The sequence below is a fragment of the Mauremys mutica genome, chromosome 3 (genome assembly GCF_020497125.1).
Source record: "Mauremys mutica isolate MM-2020 ecotype Southern chromosome 3, ASM2049712v1, whole genome shotgun sequence".
In the NCBI taxonomy this organism is placed as follows: Eukaryota; Metazoa; Chordata; order Testudines; family Geoemydidae; genus Mauremys; species Mauremys mutica.
The window spans coordinates 184,729,113-184,748,465 of NC_059074.1; the positions used below are offsets into that span (position 1 = coordinate 184,729,113).

Consider the following 19,353-nt stretch of genomic DNA (forward strand, 5'->3'; position numbering starts at 1 on the left):
AGGGGATTGGGGTGTAGGATGATTGAGAGGTTGGGCTCTGGGTTGGAGTCTGGGGTGCAGGCTCTGGGATGGAGTTTGGGTGTAGGCTCTGGGATGGGGAAAGGGGGTGAGGGGTGCAGGCTCTGGGAGGGAGTTTGGGTGTGGGAAGGGGTGCTGGCTGTGGAATGGAGTTTGGGTGTAGGCTCTGGGCTGGGGCAAGGGGTGGGGGTGTAGGAGGGATTTTGGGTGCAGGCTCTGGGAGGGAGTTTGGGTGCAGGAGGGGATGTGTGGGGTGGGGGTACAGGCTCTGGGATGGAGTTTAGGTGCAGGATCTTAGCTGGGAGTGCAGGCTCTGAGAGGGAGTTTGGGGGCCGGAGGGGTGTGTGGGAAAGGGGTGAGGGTGCCAGCTCTGAGAGGGGGTGAGTGGGTGGGTTCTGGGGGGGAGGAGACTGCCATCACATGTGGCTTCCTTTCTCCCCTGCTGTAGCCTGCTGCCCCTCACCATAGCCTAACTGGGTGTGGGGATGGGGCTGCCCCTTACCCAGCGTGGGACAGGAGTGGTAGCTGCTGGGGCGGGGGGTGGATCACAGGGTCAAACACTCACCAAAGCCCCAGCAGCTGAGATGAGTGAGGTCTCCCACCAGAAGCCCCCTCAGCATCTCCTCCCGGTGGGTTCTGTGGGGGCTGCTAAGCATGTGTGTGCCTGCTCCCTTCCTCCCCCTCCTGAGGTGCAGCAGCAGCAGCTGGCAGTGCAGACAGGCAAGGGAGAGGCACTGCTTTCATTCAGGGAGGGACACACAGGGGGGACGCTCCGGAGCCCGGGGAAGGCGCACGGGTGGGGGGAGGCAGGGGCTGAGGCCCACTCCAGGCAGGGTCTGGGGAGAGATCCAGCTCCAAACGTTGGTGGAGCAGGGCCCCCGGCCCTGAATATTCCTGGAGCCCAGGCACCACAGGCCCATACAACTCGCCGTCCGTGACTATGCCCCAACAAGCCAGTTTCAAGAACTGCTTCGTGCCCTCACTCCTTTTCAGTGGGTGACTAACACACTCATTGACTGTACTGCCTGGGTGAAACCCACATAGTTTCCCGCTGCTCCATCTGCTGCTCATTTCCATCTTGGACCTGAGCAGCTTGTGAACTTCACCTCCATAATTTTCTAATGGAGGAGGCAATGTGCCTATGTGCACAACCAACTGGACCCAGCTCTGATGGAACCACCAGAGTGGTACCCAACACCGACGGTTAGTGCCTCACTGGGTCCCTCACGTGTGGCACCGGCCAGGGGCAGCGGGTTTGTATAATATTTGGTGGTGCCCAGAATGGGTCCAAGTCTTGCCTCCCCACTCACATGCCCAAGGCTCTGGGAGGGAGTTTGGGTGTAGGAGAGGGTTTGGGGTGCAGGCTCTGGGAGGAAGTTTGGGTACAGGAGAGGTGTGGACTCTGGGATGGAGTTTGGATGCTGGGTGAAGGCTCTGGGCTGGGTCAAGGGGTTGGGGTGCAGGAGGCGTGTGGGAGGGGGCTTGGGGTGCTTAAAAATAAAACAATTTTTAAAATAAAGAATTGTGACAAAGTTCCTTCTCTACCTTGGTGGGTCCTGCGCTTATTGGCGGATTTGCTCACCTCAGTGATCTTCCCCTCTGGTGGAACCCACAGTCTGGGTCAACTCCTCCTGTATCTGATCAGGAGTTGGGAGGTTTGGAGGGAACCTGGACCTGCCCTCTACTCCGGGTTCCAGCCCAGGGCCCTGTGGATAGCAGCTGTCTATAGTGCCTCCTGTAACAGCTGCATGACAGCTACAATTCCCTGGGCTACTTCCTCATGGCCTCTTCCAAATACCTTCTTTATCCTCACCACAGAACCTTCCTCCTGGTGTCTGATAATGCTTGTACTCCTCAATCCTCCAGCAGCACCCCCTCTCACTCTCAGCTCCTTGCACCTCTTCCTCCCAGTTCCTCACACACGCACCTCACTGACTAACTGGGAGGCTTTTAACTAGTTTCAGCCAGTCCTTGATTGGCTTCAGGTGTCCCAATCAATGTAGCTATCTCCACTGCCTTCTAGAAAGATCTTAATTGGCCCCAGGTGTCTAGATTAACCTGGAGCAACTGCCATTTGGTTACCATGGTACCAGGGATGTGTTTAGCCTGAGGCTAACATACCTGTTCCTCACTACTTTACTGTAGCCATCTGGCCTTGCCCCATCACATATCTCCCCCACCCCCCCGCTCAACACCATAGGGTTGGGCAACTTGGGACGCCAGGCACTGTGCTCGTGATAGACCATCAACGTTGCCGTGGTGGCATCCAACCCTGTGCCTTATTGCGGAACTGGAATGGTTGGAGGGATAAGAACCACCTGGTGACCCTTGCATTCTTTTCCTTATTTCTCTGCATCCACTGGAGGGGTGCATGGTCCGTCACAAGAGTAAATCGCCAGCCTAAGAGGTAATAACGCAGTGTCTCCATGGCCCATTTGACAGCAAGGCATTCTCTCTCGACTACTGCATACTTCTGTTCTCTTGGGAGCAGCTTTCTGCTTAGGTAGAGGATTGGGTGTTCTTCTCCAATGATTTGTGACAGAACCACCCTCAACCCCACCTCGGAAGCATCTGTTTGTAAAATAAATTCCTTGGTAAAGTCCGGGGCTATGAATATGGGGTCATTACAGAGGGCCGTCCAAAGGTCTATGAATGCCCCCTCTGCTGCGTCGGTCCACTTCACCATGTCTGGACCTTGGGCCTTCACTAGGTCCATTAGAGGACTTGCCCTACTGGCGAAGTGGGGAATAAAACGTCGGTAGTAGCCTACCACGCCTACGAATGCACGGACCTGCTTCTTTCGGGTCGGCCAGGGCCAGTTTTGAATCACCTCTAGCTTATTAGTTTGGGGCTTCACTATACCCCTTCCTACAATATATCCCAGGTACCTAGCCTCTGCTAGTCCTATGGCGCATTTAGCGGGATTAGCGGTGAGGCCAGCCAGCCTTAAGGTGCGTACTGCCTCAACTTTCTCCAAGTGGGTTCCCCAGTCTGGCGTATGGATGATGACATCATCTAGGTATGCAGCTGCATAACTAGTATGGGGGCGCAGCAGCTTATCCATGAGGTGCTGGAATGTGGCTTGGGCCCAAAAGGGAGGACGGTAGCCCAAAAGGGAGGACGGTATACTGGAATAGCCCGTCCGAGGTGGAGAACGCTGTCTTTTCTTTAGCTTCTTTGGTCAGGGGAATCTGCCAATACCCTTTTGTCAGATCCAGTGTAGTCAAGAATCAGGCACTACCCAGTCGGTCAACCAGTTCATTGTTGCGTGGTATGGGGTATGCATCAAATTGGGATACTTCATTCAGTCAGCGAAAGTCATTACAGAATATCGTGGTACCATCAGGTTTAGGCACTAGAACGATTGGACTGCACCACTGATTGTAGGATTCTTCAATAATGCCTAATTCTAACATTTTCTTTATTTCGGCCTTGATTTCTTCTCTTTTGGCTGCTGGGATTTGCTAGGGTCTCAGTGTTACCTTGGCTCCGGGGATCGTGCGGATATGGTGATAGGTCTCAGTCGTCCGCCCCGGTTTTGTAGAGAACACATCTCGGTTGCGATTAATCATGTCGGCTGCCTCGATCTTTTGGATTGGCGTCAAGTCGGGTGATATCCTCACTTGCTCGTGTAAGTTATCTTCCTGGGGAAGGGTCTCCTGGGTGACTAAGCATGCCTCTCGATCATGCCAAGGTTTTAGAAAATTGATGTGGTAAATTTGCTCCAGTTTCCTGCGGCCTGGCTGCCACACCTTATAGTTTACCTCTCCCACGGCTTCAGTCACTTCATGGGGTCCCTGCCACTGGGCCACCAGCTTGCTTTCTGCTGTGGGCACTAGGACCATTACTCGATCCCCTGGTTGGAACCATCAAAGCTTTGCTTGGTGGTTATAATGGGTTCATTGGGTCTCCTGTGCTTTCTCCAAGTGTGCCGTACAATGGGTGTAACTCGGGCTATCCGATCCCTCATCTGTAGTACATGCTCGACTATGTTCCTTCTGGGATTTGGCTCCTCTTCCCAGGCTTCTCTGGCTATATCCAATATGCCCCGGGGGTGATAGTTCGAACGGAGAGAAACCTGTGGAGTCTTGTGGGACTTCCCGGATGGCGAACATGAGGTACGGCAATAGGGTATCCCAATCTTTCCCATCCCGGCTCACCACTTTCCTGATCATGGCCTTGAGGGTCCTATTGAACCTTTCCACAAGGCCATCTGTTTGTGGATGGTATACAGGGGTCCGTAGGGCTTGTACATGGAGCAATGAACAGAGATCTTTCATCAACTTGGACACAAAAGGTGTCCCTTGATCAGTCAGTATCTCTTTGGGTAGCCCAACCTGGGAAAAAATCTGTACTAGCTCCTTAGCTATTGTCTTGGAAGCTGTGTTGCATAGGGGGACAGCTTCCGGGTATCGGGTTGCATAGTCTAGTACAACCAGCACATGTTGGTGGTCCCAAGCTGTCTTCTGTAGGGGCCCAATCAGATCCATGGCTATGCATTCAAATGGTACCTCTATTATTGGAAGAGGTATCAAAGGGGCCCGCAAGTGTGGGTGAGGGCTATGTAGCTGACACTCTGGACAAGAGGTGCAGTATCACCTGACATCTTCATATACTCCTGGCCAGAAGAACCTCCGCAGGATCCGGGCCTGGGTTTTCTCTATCCTAGGTGTCCTCCAAACAGGTGACTGTGGGTGAGGCTCAATATGGCTTTTTGATGTTTTCATGGCACCAGAAGTTGATGTATCTCCTGCTCCTGCATTTGCACCACATGGTACAGGAGATCTTTCTTCACTATAAAGTAGGGTCCTGGACCCTGGACCTTCCCCTCCACTGGTATTCCATCTATCTCAGCCACCTCTTTCCTGACATTATCACATCTAGGGTCCTCTGCCTGGTCCCGCCTGAAAGTCTCTCTCCCAGGATTAACCTGCCTGAGCTCCCAGAGGCCGGCTTCTGCTTCTTCCAATGGCTCGTCGCCATCACAGCTGGGGCCAGCCTCCGGCTCACCTTCCGTGTTGGTAATTTCTCTGATGGCTGCTTGTGTCCATCTGCCTATTAGCACGGTCTTCTGGCCCTGGGTCAGGATCCGGGTTCCCAAGGCCTTTGCGGCCTTCCTTTCTTTTTTTTGTCTTCCGGGCCTTTTGGGCAGCTGACAATAGATCCTGAGAAAACTCAGAAAACATTGGGGTTTGACATTCCCCCAATGATGAGTCGCTGCCAACAGGGTTCCCACCTCCCTCCAGCCTCTCCGGGGGGACTATATTATCAAACCATGGATAGTCCCTCCCAATGACTACAGGATATGGGAGTTTAGGAAGTATGCCCACTGTCACCTCAATGGGGTTCCCCTGAACCTCTATCTCCACTGGGATGGTGGGGTAATGGCTCACAGCCCCATGCACTCATGTCACTGCTATGTGTTTGCCTTGTAGCAGCTGGCTACTTTTTACCAGCTTACCCGATATAAGGGTGATAGCACTCCCCGAGTCCACAAGCGCTGTAGTCTCTGCTCCATTTATCTTCACCGGCCTGGTGTAGTTATGCGGGGCTAATGCGATGCCCGCAAGGTGGATAAGGGAGCACGGGACCTCCCAATCCCCCAAGTTGCATTGCATAGGTTCCTCGGTGCTGGGACACTGTGCTGCTATGTGTCCCCACTCCCCACATGCATAACATCTATAATTGTTTCTAATCATTCCCCTATCATGTGGGTTAGGGGGTTTAGTCCCAGGGTTCCCCCCACTCAGGCCAATCCCTTCCTTCTGGGGTCTCCGCTGGTTTTCAGCCCCTCTCTTCCTCCGCCTAGGATTTCCCCAGGGGTTTGGCTGTCCCACCTTCCAGGGTTGGGGTTGGGTGTTTGCTATGAAAGGGGCTTTCCTTGGGTAGTCGGGACACTTCCCTGGCTGTCATGCGTCTTTCTACCAGCGTGATCATCTCGTCATAGGTGGACGGATTGTTTTGGCCTACCCATTTGCAGAGATCTGGTGGCAGTGCCCTCATGTACCGGTCGATGACCAGAACCTCTAGTATCTCTTCTGAACTCTGGGACTCTGTTTGCAACCACTTTTGTGCGAGATGGATGAGGTCATACAATTGGAACTGTGGGGTTTTGTCTTCTTGGTACCTCCACTCGTGATACCACTGGGCCCGCACTGCGGTCGTTACCCCAGATCTGTCCAGGATCTGTGCTTTCAGCTGGGGGTCGTCTGCTGCAGCCTCTTCAGGCAGATCATGGTAGGCCATCTGGGCCTCCCCACACAGGAATGGGGCAAGGATGCCAGACCACTGATCTCGAGGCCAGGCCTCCTGTAGGGCTGTCCTCTCAAAGGCCAGAAGGTATGCCTCTACATCATCCTCCTGCATCATTTTCTGCAGCCAATGGCTGGCCCGTATGAGCCGCATCCCATCATGGCCGCAGTTCAGCTCTGTAAGGATCTTCACCTGGTTTACCAGTTCCTTCAATATAGCTCAGTCTTTGAGCAGCCTGGTCCATCAGCAGGTGATTAGTCTCTTGCTGCAGCAGCACTGCTTCTTGTTGGGCGTCTGCCTGGACATGGGTAGCCTGCTGCTGGGCCGCCATGGCTTGTATCAGTGCCCGCACTACGTCATCCATTGTGGTGAAAAAAATAAACCCTCTCTTTTTTTTTTTTAAATCACCCTCCTTCTTCCGCCGCACTGTGCACACCAAAATCCCACTCCTAACACCAGTTGTGACAAAGTTCCTCCTCTACCTTGGTGGGTCCTGCACTTATTGGCGGATTTGCTCACCTCAGTGATCTTCCCCTCTGGTGGAACCCACAGTCTGGGTCAACTCCTCCTGTGTCTGATCAGGAGTTAGGAGGTTTGGAGGGAACCCGGGCCCACCCTCTACTCCGGGTTCCAGCCCAGGGCCCTGTGGATAGCAGCTGTCTATAGTGCCTCCTGTAACAGCTGCATGACAGCTACAACTCCCTGGGCTACTTCCCCAGGGCCTCTTCCAAACACCTTCTTTATCCTCACCACAGAACCTTCCTCCTGGTGTCTGATAATGCTTGTACTCCTCAGTCCTCCAGCAGCAGCAGCAGCACACCCTCGCCCTCTCATCTCCTTGCGCCTCTTGCTCCCAGTTCCTCACACGCGCACCTCACTGCCTAACTGGGAGGCTTTTAACTAGTTTCAGCCAGTCCTTGATTGGCTTCAGGTGTCCCAATCAATATAGCTATCTCCACTGCCTTCTAGAAGGATCTTAATTGGCCCCAGGTGTCTTGATTAACCTGGAGCAACTGCCATTTGGTTACCATGATACCAGGGATTTGTTTAGCCTGAGGCTAACATACCTGTTCCCCTCACTACTTTACTGTAGCCATCTGGCCTTGCCCCATCACACAATGTATATTTCACATCAAAGTTATAAAAAAATAAAAAGTGCATACTACCAAGAGCAGCCAGAGATGAAGTGGGCGGAGGGGATGTCCCCACTAGAGTTATCTCTCAGTTTAAGGGCCTGATTGAAACTGTAAGTCACTACAATCACATTTTCCTCAGTTCCATCCTCACACTAACAGCAGGAACCCCAGTGACTTCCAGAGGATGAATGAGGTTTGCAGGATATGAGATTAAGTTGTGAGTAAAGAAAGGAGTTTCCTTATTCTTAATCTTGATGCAGTATAGAAACATTGTGCCCAACAGCTTAGACAAGGCCCTGCCCCAAGGAATTTCAGTATATCATTAAGTACAACTTGTAGTGGAAACTGAAACAGTTAAAAAAAAGAATGCTTTTACCCACACCCTCAGGCTGTCAGGGATTGAATGAAAGGTAAATGGGTTTCAAGGAAGTCACAGCAGCGGCGGCGGCTCCAGGCACCAGCGCTTCAAGTGCGTGCCTGGGGCGGCAAGTTGCGGGGGGTGCCCTGCCGGTCCCTGCGAGAGCAGTAGTCAGGCAGCCTTCGGTGGCGCGCTTGCAGGAGGTCCGCTGGTCCCACGGATTCGGCGACAATTCAGCGGCAGGTACGCTGAAGCCGCGGGACCAGGGACCTCCCACAGGCGCACCTCCGAAGGCTGCCTGACTGCCGTGCTTGAGGCAGCAAAAAAGCTAGAGCCACCCCTGCACAACAGGCAAGCAGACACCACCCACTGTGACTCCCATTCCCACTCCTGTTCAGATTGGGAGAGAGGGAAGGAGGCACATGGGGGAGCTGATCTCAGTCACACTCATTTATCTCTGATGCACTCGCCTGTCTGACTCTGGGGAGGCAGCAGCCCCCCTGGGACCAAGTGAGTGAAGCTTCTGAGCCAGGGGAGCAGGGAGGACAGGACTGTCAGCTGCTGATGGGTGGGAGGCACATCAACAGCTCCAGTGTCGTCATACCTCCCCCTCCCGAGGCAGCCTAGCCCTCCCCCTTGCCCTCAGTTCCCCTATGGGAAAGAAGTTGTTCCTTCCTTCCTCCCAGGGGTCCCAGGCTGACTCCAGCAAGTGGGGGAAGAAGGGAGAGAGTTTGGCAGGCAAACCCTGGCAGAAAACTGGGGAGGAGGGGCAATGTGACCCAGTGAATGCCCCTGCCCTCCATGTGTCAACTCTCTGCAGGGATGGGATAGGATGGAATGGACAGGATGGGAGCAGGCAGGCTGCAGCAGCGCCCTTGGTTTGCGTGGGAGCTAAATGTGCGGAGCTAAATGTGCACTCCAGTCCTGCTGGCAGTGCCCTGGGAAAGAGCAAGCCCTTTTCTGGACAAGTGTGGCTCTTACTGGGGACGGGGAAGAAAAGAGGGGTGGACCCGGATCTGCTCTACACTAATATCCAACCAGATAGCAGGGCTACTCCAAGCAACCGACGAGGGGGGATGCCATTTTAGTTCTGATTTTGGTGAGTAACGAGGACCTTGTTGAGGAAATAGTTGTAGGGGACAACCTTGGCTCGAGTTATCATGAGCTAATTCGTTTCAAAATAAATGGAAGGATAAACAAAATTGCATCTGAGACTAAGGTTTACGATTTCAAAAGTGCTAACTTTACTAAATTACGGCGACTAGTTAGGGAAGTGGACTGGACTAACATATTCGGGGATCTAAAGGCGGAAGACACCTGGGGTTACTTCAGGTTGAAGTTGCAGGAGCTGTCAGAGGCCTGTATCCCGAGAAAGGGAAAACAGTTCGTAGGTAGCAGTTTTAGACTGAGCTGGATGAGCAAGCGTCTCAGAGGGGTGATTAAGAAAAAACAGAAAGCGTACAAGGGCTGGAAAATGGGAAGGATCAGCAAAGAAACCTACCTTATTGAGGTCAGAGGGTGTAGGGAAGCAGTGAGGAAGGCAAAGAGCCGGGTGGAGATGGACCTAGCGAAGGGGATTAAAACCAATAGCAAAAGGTTTTTTAGCCATATAAATAGGAAGAAAACCAAGAAGGAAGAAGTGGGACCGCTTAAAACTTTAAACGGAGTGGAGATTAGGGATAATCTTGGCATGGCACAATATCTAAACGAATATTTTGCCTCGGTCTTTAATGAGGCTAATGAAGGGCTAAGGAATAGTGGTAGACGGACTGATGGGAATGAAGATATGGGGATAGACATTACGGTATCTGAGGTAGAAGCCAACTTGAACAGCTTAACGGAAGTAAATCGGGGGGCCCGGATAATCTTCATCCTAGAATATTAAGGGAATTGGCGAGTGAAATTGCAAGCCCGTTAGCGATGATTTTTAATAAATCTCTAAACTCGGGGGTTGTACCGTTTGACTGGAGATTAGCTAATATAGTTCCTATATTCAAGAAGGGGGAAAAAAGTGACCCGGGTAACTACAGGCCTGTTAGTTTAACATCTGTAGTATGCATAGTCATGGAAAAAATTTTAAAGGAGAGAGTGGTTACGGACCTTGAGGCCGATGGCAACTGGGACAAATTACAGCATGGTTTTACGAAAGGTAGATCGTGCCAAACCAACCTGATCTCCTTCTTTGAGAAAGTAACAGATTTTTTAGACAAGGGAAATGCGGTGGATCTAATATATCTTGATTTCAGTAAGGCGTTTGATACGGTACCGCATGAGGAATTACTGGTTAAATTGGAAAAGATGGGGATCGAAATGAAAATCCAGAGGTGGATAAGGAGCTGGTTAAAGGGGAGACTGCAGAGGGTTGTATTGAAGGGTGATCTGTCGGGTTGGAGGGGGGTTACCAGTGGAGTTCCTCAAGGTTCGGTTTTGGGTCCGATTTTATTTAATCTATTTATCACTGACCTCGGAACCAAAAGTAGGAGTGGGCTGATAAAGTTTGCGGATGACACCAAGTTGGGAGGTATTGCCAATTCGGAAAAGGATCGGGATATCCTCCAGGGAGATTTGGATGACCTTGTAAACTGGAGTATTAGTAACAGGATGAAATTCAATAATGAGAAGTGTAAGGTTATGCATTTAGGGATGACTAACAAGAATTTTAGTTATAAGCTGGGGACACACCAGTTGGAAGTAACGGAGGAGGAGAAGGACCTAGGAGTCCTGGTTGATCGTAGGATGACTATGAGTAGGCAATGTGATGTGGCCGTTAAAAAAGCTAATGCGGTCTTGGGATGCATTAGGCGAGGTATTTCTAGTAGAGATAAGGAGGTGCTAGTCCCGTTATATAAGGCGTTGCTGAGACCTCATTTGGAGTATTGTGTGCAGTTTTGGTATCCCATGTTTAAGAAGGATGAATTCAAACTGGAACGGGTACAAAGAAGGGCCACTAGAATGATCCGAGGAATGGAAGGCCTGTCGTATGAAAGGAGACTTGAGGAGCTCGGTTTGTTTTCCTTAACCAAAAGAAGGATAAGAGGAGATATGATTGCACTCTTTAAATATATCAGAGGGATAAATACCAGGGAGGGAGAGGAATTATTTCAGCTCAGTGCTAATGTGGACACGAGAACAAAAGGATATACATTGTCAGTCAGGAAATTTAGGCTTGAAATTAGACGAAGGTTTCTAACCATCAGAGGAGTGCAATTCTGGAACAGCCTACCGAGGGAAACAGTGGGGGCGAAGGACCTCCATGACTTTAAGATTAAGCTGGATAAGTTTATGGAGGGGATGGTATGATAGGATAACGGGTTTAGTCAATAGGTCAATAACGTGCCACACTGGTAATTAGTACAAAGGGTCAATGTTGGGATATTGTTAGCCTTTTCCAGAGGGTCTGGCTGGAGAGTCTTGCCCGCATGCTCGGGGTTCAGCTGATCGCCATATTTGGGGTCGGGAAGGAATTTTCCTCCAGGGTAGATTGGCAGTGGCCCTGGAGGTTTTTCGCCTTCCTCCGAAGCATGGGGCAGGGGTCGCTTGCTGGTGGATTATCTGCTACTTGAAGTCTTTAAATCATGATTTGGAGCATTCAACAGCAGAGTCAAGGGAGAGAATTAGTTCAGGAGTGGGTGGATCGGCTTATGTGGCCTGCATCTTGCAGGAGGTCAGACTAGATGATCATAATGGTCCCTTCTGATCTTGAATTCTATGATTCTATGATTCTATGATCCAGTCAGCCGGAACACAGAGACAAGCTGCACACACACTCCTTCAACACTCGCATCAACCGCAGCTGCCCATCCCAGATATCATGTCGGGACCCAGCACAGCCTGCCCCATCCACTCCCCATGGTTTCTACAGTAGGCCTTCTGTCCTGGAAGAGTGGGGAGCCCACCCTCCGCCCGCCCTGGACACCCACCCCTGCTGTTGCTCCCACCAGAGGAGTTACCTGAGAGTGAGTGACTCAAGCTGCAACTTGGATGTGTGTGTTGTTTTTTTCTCTCCCTCCCTGACCCTGGCTGGGCTGGCAGTAGCGCTTCCCTTCCTTAAACCCAGCTGGCTGGCCACAGGTAAGGTCACGTGGGACATATCAAATGTGCCCCCATCAGCACATAGCCCTGGGCAACTGCCCTTATTGCCCTGGTCAAAGGCTGGCCCTGGCAGCTGCCTCAGCCTGCCCCCTGATGCCGCTCCCTTGTAGTCATCAGCGGCCAGCAAGGGAGCACAGCATGGAGCTGCAGGGGGTAGACACCCACTGCCTAGGGCAGGCAGGGACACTTAGGGGAGGAGACGCTTGGTGGAGGAGGTACGCTGGGGCGGCAGGCAGGGCCGAAGGATAGACCCACCCCTGAACTTTGGTGGAGCCAGGCCCCCGGGGCCCTGAATTTGCTGGAGCCCGGGCACGACGGGCCCATACAACTTGCCGCCCCGGCACCCACTAAAGCCCCACCCACCGAAGCCCTACTGCGTGCACAAGAAGCATGGACACAAGGGCAGCTCCCCACCTTTAAAATGCAGCTGTCATAACTATAAAGGGAAGGGTAACAGCCCTCCTGTGTACAATACTATAAAATCCCTCCTGGCCAGAGACACCAAAATCCTTTTACCTCTAAAGGGTTAAGAAGCTCAGGTAACCTGGCTGACACCTGACCCAAAGGACCAATAAGGGGACAAGATACTTTCAAATCTTGGTGGGGGGAAGGTTTTTTGTTTGTGTGCTTTTTGTTTGGGGGTTGTTCGCTCTTGGGACTAAGAGGGACCAGACATCAATCCAGGCTCTCCAAATCTTTCTGAACCAGTCTCTCATATTTCAAACTTGTAAGTAACAGCCAGGCAAGGCGTGTTAGTTTTATCTTTGTTTTCTCAATTTGTAAATGTTCCTTTTGCTAAAGGGTTTACCTCTGTTTGCTGTAACTTTGAACCTAAGGCTAGAAGGGGTTCCTCTGGGCTCTTTGAATCTGATTACCCTGTAAAGTTATTTTCCATCCTGATTTTACAGAGATGATTTTTATCTTTCTTTAGCCTTCTTTTTAAGAACCTGATTGATTTTTCCTTGTTTTAAGATCCAAGGAGGTTGGATCTGGACTCACCAGGAATTGGTGGGGGGGAAAGGAGGAGGAATGGTTAATTTCTCCTTGTTTTAAGATCCAAGGGTTTGGATCGGTGTTCACCAGGAACTTGGTGGAGAAGTCTCTCAAGGCTACTAAGGCCTTGTCTACACTACAAGACTATTTCGAATCAACTTAGTTCGAATTTGTGGATTCGACCTTATGAAGTCGAATTTGTGTATCCATACTAAATACACTAATTCGAATTTCTGAGTCCACATTCACGGGGCCAGCGTCGACTTTGGAAGCGGTGCACTGTGGGAAGCTATCCCACAGTTCCCGCACTCCCTGCTGCCCATTGGAATGCTGGGTAGAGCCCCCAATGCCTGCTGGGGGAAAAAATGTGCCGAGGGTGGTTTTGGGTAACTGTCATTATTGAACCGTCACTCCCGCCCTCTCTCCCTGAAAGCGCCGGCGGGAAATCTGTTCGCGCCCTTCTCTTATCAGTTACAGCGCGTACGCCACAGCACTGCGAGCATGGAGCCCGCTGCGATCATCGCTGCACTTATGGCCGTTGTCAACTCCTCGCACCTTATCGTCCACCTCTTCCACAGTCAGCTGCTGAGAAATTGGGCGAGGAGGCTCCGGCAGCGCGGTGAGGACAGGAAGTCACAGAGTGGCGCAGACCTCTCACAAAGCAGGGTACGCCGCGCCGTGGAGATCATGGTGGCAATGGGTCAAGTTCATGGTGTGGAACGGCGATTCTGGGCCCGGGAAACCAGCACGGACTGGTGGGACCGCATAGTGCTGCAGGTCTGGGATGAATCACAGTGGCTGCGAAACTTCAGGATGCCTAAGGGCACTTTCCTTGAACTCTGTGACTTGCTGGCCCCTGCCCTGAAGCGCCAGGACACACGGATGCGAGCAGCCCTGAGTGTGCAGAAGTGAGTGGCCATAGCCCTCTGGAAACTTGCAACGCCAGACAGCTACCGGTCAGTAGCGAACCACTTTGGCGTGGGCAAATCTACCGTGGGGGTTGCTGTGATGCAAGTAGCCCACGCAATCGTTGAGCAACTGCTCTCAAAGGTCTCGGAAACGTCCAGGACATCATACATGGCTTCGCCGCGATGGGATTCCCAAACTGCGGTGGGGCTATAGATGGGACTCACATCCCTATCCTGGCACCAGCCCACCAGGCCAGCGAGTACATTAACCGAAAGGGCTACTTTTCAATGGTGCTGCAAGCACTGGTGGACCATAGGGGACGTTTTACCAACATCTTCGTTGGGTGGGCGGGCAAGGTTCATGACGCGCGTGTGTTCAGGAACTCTGGTCTGTTTAGACGACTCCAGGCAGGAACTTTCTTCCCGGACCACAAAATAACGGTTGGGGATGTGCAGATGCCTACAGTGATCCTCGGGGACCCAGCCTACCCGCTAATGCCCTGGCTCATGAAGCCCTATACAGGCGCCTTGGACAGAGAGAAGGAACTCTTCAACTACCGGCTGAGCAAGTGCAGAATGGTGGTGGAGTGTGCTTTCGGACGTCTTAAGGGGAGGTGGCGGAGCTTACTGACTCGCTCGGACATCAGCGAAAAGAATATCCCCGTAGTTATTGCTGCTTGCTGTGTGCTCCACAATGTCTGTGAGAGCAAGGGCGAGACCTTTTTGGCCGGATGGGAGGTTGAGGCAAATCGCCTGGCTGCTGTTTACGCTCAGCCAGACACCCGTGCCGAAAAACTATCCCAGCGGGAAGCGCTGTGTATCCGGGAGGCTTTGAAAGCAAGTTTCCTCGGAGAGCAGGGTAACCTATGACTCTACACTTGATTTTAAGAGAAGCTGATCCTGGGCCTGTGTCTCTATGTGTTGAGTGAGATCTGCGGTTACATACCCCGTTCTCCAAGTTTCCCCCACTTCCAAAACACGTTTTTAAACAAATTAAATGGAACAGTTATTTTTAATAAATCTTTCCTTTACTTTGCATTTCTGTTCAGGCTTTGAAACATGGACGCATACTGTGCTGGGTACGGTGTGCACTGATGTACAGACCGCTTGTACAATACAGGACGGACATCCTCCTGCTCCTACATAGGTCTCTGGGGTGGGGGACGGTTTCAAGTGGTTGTGCATGTAGGGGTGGGTTTGCAGGAAGGGGCGAGTGGTGCCGTCTTTGCATACGGAATTGGATGCAGGCTCTGGGCTGTGGGTTTGGGCGTAGGAAGGGGTGAGGGGTGTGGGGGAAGGGTGAGTATCTGTCCGTGGATGAGGGCTCTTGTTGGGGCTCAGGGCAGCGGAGAGGATCGCGCCTACGGTGGAAGTGCATGGTAAGGGCAGCATGCCTTAACATTAGGGGGTGGCAGGCGCTAGGACCGTGGACAAGCGTACACATCACAGAATGACCCGGGGCAGCATACACCACACAGAGGGACCCTGGTGACTACTGAATGCAGTCTGTGTGTGCCCTGCAGTTGATCCTGCCCCCGATAGTCTGTACCCTGCTAATGTAGGCTATCCCGTGCAATTATAAATCCCCTGCCCCCCCCTACATACAGTCTTCTGACACGAAAGATATGACGGAAAGAGTGAACAACAGCAAACAGCTTTTATTAATCTACTACATAGTCGGGTGATGAAACTTGGATTTGGGACTGGGTGATCCTGTAAGGGAAGCGCTTCTAAACAGTTATAGCGTCAGAGGTGTGTGGAACATTAGCGCTCAGCTGTGGTGCAGTGACAGTTCTCACGGCCCCTACCGCCCCTCCGTCTTGTAATTTTCGGTGAGGGGGGGACAGGACTTCTTGGCGTTGGAGGGTGGTTGCAGATACAGTGCAGGGGGGTTCTCTCCTCCTGCCTGCGGTCCTGCAGAACATCAACAAGGCACCGGAGCGTGTCCGTTTGCTCCCTCATTAGCCCAAGCAGCGTTTGAGTCGCCTGATGGTCTTCCTGCCGCCACCTATCCTCCCGTTCAATGTGTGTGCGATGCTGTTGAGAGAGGGTCTCCCTCCACTGTCTCTGCTCTGCCGCCTCGCCTCTGGAGCAGGCCATCAGTTCCGCGAACATCTCTTCCCGAGTCTTTTTCTTTCGCTGCCTAATCTGAGCCAGCCTCTGCGAGGGGGATGCCGGGGCAGTCCGGGAAAGATCAGAAGCTGTGTGATGGGAAACAGTAAATGATTTCCTTGAACAGATACATGTTTGCGAACAGTGAACACAGTCTAGTCAGTTTCTCTGAACAAGACCATACAGGGCACCAAGTCTCACGAGATCTCAGGAAAAGTTCGAGATTTTGGAATACGCTCTCATTGGCGGCGCCATTGCACAGGAGAGCGGACAAGCGGGGAGAGACAGCATAATCCGTCTTGCAGACAGTCCTGGTAAGCCTTAAAGTAGATCATGCTTATCAGTTAGTGGATAGCTGTGCTCTCCTGCTAAAGGCAATCTGGAAAGCAGAAAGGCTGAGCCTTTTCCAGCCCCTCCCGCCAGTGCACGGGAAAGATCAATGTCTGCTTGTTCTCTGTGGCCTCCAGCACGTGGCTGTTAAGCGAGGGTCGTTGTTATGCAACCTAATTGTAAACCGTTAACAATAGTAACAATACACTAATTGCCCGACTTAGATGCAGCCTGTCCAGACCGACATCACCCTGAGGTGGGTCACTCACAGTCAGAGAGAGCGGATGCTACTGGAAGCCCTGCACAGACCAGGACCATATGCAGCAATGCTGGTGGAGGCAATGATTCCTCTCTACGTTAGGATCTCCTGGCGCGGAAGAGTGTGCTTCCACGGAGCACCGAATAAGGCACCTCTCCCCAGGAACCTCCTGCGGAGGCTTTTCGAGCTGCTCTCTGAGAGCTTTGTTGAACTGTCCCAAGAGGATTACTGTTCAATCCCTATATGTGTGGACCTACTTTTCATATAGTTTTTCATTGAAAATTTGATATATAGCATTTCTATTTTTTTATACCTGTTTTATAAAAAATAAATGTTTACATGTTTATAGCACTTACCGCCTGATCCTTCCCCTGATTCAGAGTCCGGGTTAAGGGCCGGGGAGGGTTGGTAGGGGATCTCTGTGAGGGTGATGAAGAGATCCTGGCTGTCAGGGCAAGCGGTATTGTGTTCGCTGTCGCCTGCGCCGTCCTCCACAAACCCTTCCTCATCTTCCCCATCGGCGAACATCGCCGAGGAACTGTCCAGGTACACTATGCCATCCTCAGAGTCCACGGTCACTGGTGGGGCAGTGGTGGCAGACCCACCGAGAATGGCATGCAGTGCCTCGTAGAAGCGGCATGTCTGGGGCTGTGCTCCGGAGCGTCCGTTTGCCGCTCTGACTTTTTGGTAACCTTGTCTCAGGTCCTTGACTTTCACGCGGCACTGCATCGCATCCCGGCTGTATCCTTTCTCTATCATTGCTTTAGAGACCTTCTCGAAGGTCTTTGCATTCCGCTTGTTGGAGCGCAGCTCCGAGAGCACAGACTCCTCGCCCCACACAGCAATCAGATCCAGGACTTCCCGGTCTGTCCATGCTGGGGACCTCTTTCTATTCTTGGATTGGCCGGACTCCTCTGCTGGAGAGCTCTGCATCGTTGCAGGTGCTGCGGAGCTCGCCCCGATGTCCAGCCAGGACGTCAGATTCAAAGTGCCCAGACAGGAAAAGGAATTCAAATTTTCCCGGGTCATTTCCTGTGTGGCTGGTCAGAGAATCCAAGCTCGGACTGCTGTCCAGAGCGTCAACAGAGTGGTGCACTGTGGGATAGCTCCCGGAGCTACTAAGTTCGATTAGCATCCACACCTCGCCTAATTCGAGCTAGCCATGTCGAATTTAGCGCTACTCCACCTGTCGAGGTGGAGTACCAAATTCGAACTAAAGAGCCCTCTAGTTCGAATTAAATGGCTTCCTGGTGTGGACGGTTGAGCGGTTAGTTCGAATTAACGCTGCTAAATTCGAATTAAAGTCCTAGTGTAGACCAGGCCTCAGGGAAGGGTTATAGTACTTGGGAGGAAAATATTCTGGGGGGGAGGTAGACAGAGTTTCCCAAATAACTCCCAAATAACTCATAAATAATTTGGGTGGTGGCAGCAAAACCAGATCTAAGCGTAGAGGTTCTCATACAGGTCCCCACATCTGTACCCTAGAGTTCAGAGTGGGGAAGGAACCTTGACAGCAGCATTGCCTCCCCAAGCCATGATAGGTCAGGTGAGAAGTCGTGCATTACTGCGGAAGATTCGGCTCCTGCTCCAGCTGCGAAGAGAGTGCTCATGGAGCACCACTCCAAACACCACCATCTCATTCTTCCATTCCAGCACCAGGGTCCCCTACTTCATTCCCAGCATTGTTGACTCCACTGGGACCCTTGGGCAATGAACCTCTTGTGCACCACCCTTCTCCACTCTTCCTCGTTGACCGTCCTCCCGGATCATGCCTAACACTGTTGGTTCCGCTGGTACCAACGGCTCCTCCTCTTCTGGACCCTTCAGAATCCAACCAGTCTTCTGACACAGACATGGCCCTTTCCCTGGCCCGATCCTGCAGCCTGGAACCATAACACCAGTCCTACCCTCCGGGATATGATCTTGTGGTCAACCCATGGTTCCATTACCTTTGGGCACCGCTAATGCATGGAGATCCCTACTCCTGGCCTTACTGGCTCTCATGGGACCCCTACCACCATTTCAGTATGCATTGCCCATATGGCCTGTCTCCTGCCCATACTGCCACCTTCCAGGAGGAACCCCTGGGTGCACCCACTCCGTCAGCACCGCTGGCCTCAACTGCACCATCAGAACCAGCAGTCCCTACAGGCACTTTGTCGTCATTGGACAATGCCATTATTCCACCTTCCCTCTCACCACCAGATGACCATACACAATTGATGGCTGCTGCACTCAATCTCACAGTAGAGGATGTTCAAGACTCCCAGGACCAATTCCTGGACATCCTTCAACTTCCCAGACTCTCGTACCACCATACCAATACATGGCACCATCTTACAGCCAGTCCAAGCATTATGGCACGTCAGTGTCCTGCACCCCCACGCCAAATCAGGTGGAATGCTGATACTTTGTCCCCTCTAAGGGTACTGACTTCCTTTTTACCCACCTAACTCTCTGGTTGTCCACGCTGCCTCTGAATGCACCTGTCAGCAACACTTCAAGTCTACTCCTCCAGATTGCACTGCTATAAAACTGAACTTGCGAGGTTGCAAAGTGTATTCCTCTGTGGGGTTACAGTTCCACATTGCCAGTTACCAGGATATTCTTGCTAAATATGATTCCCTGTCCTACTCCACACTGGTGGACTTTCAAGACTTCCATTCACCGGACAAAGAGCCTGCTAGACAAGAGCAAACTGGTAGCCAGTCACTCTTTGGGCCACTGTTGATGCCATAGACACTGCATCTCGCTCCTTGGTATCTGACATAGTACTCCACCACGACTCTTGGCTCCAGTCTAGCAACTTTCCCAAAGAGGTGCAGACAACCCTCGAGGACCTCCTCTTCGACAATCACAAATTATTCAGTGATAAAACGGACGATTCCCTTCACT

At 52.0% G+C, this 19,353-nt stretch overlaps 1 protein-coding gene across 1 annotated transcript in view; it reads left to right on the forward strand.

Annotated features, from left to right (window-relative positions):
* Window positions 1–19,353, forward strand: part of EML6 (EMAP like 6) — a 403,172-nt gene that overhangs the window by 240,650 nt on the left and 143,169 nt on the right. The window lies entirely within an intron of this gene.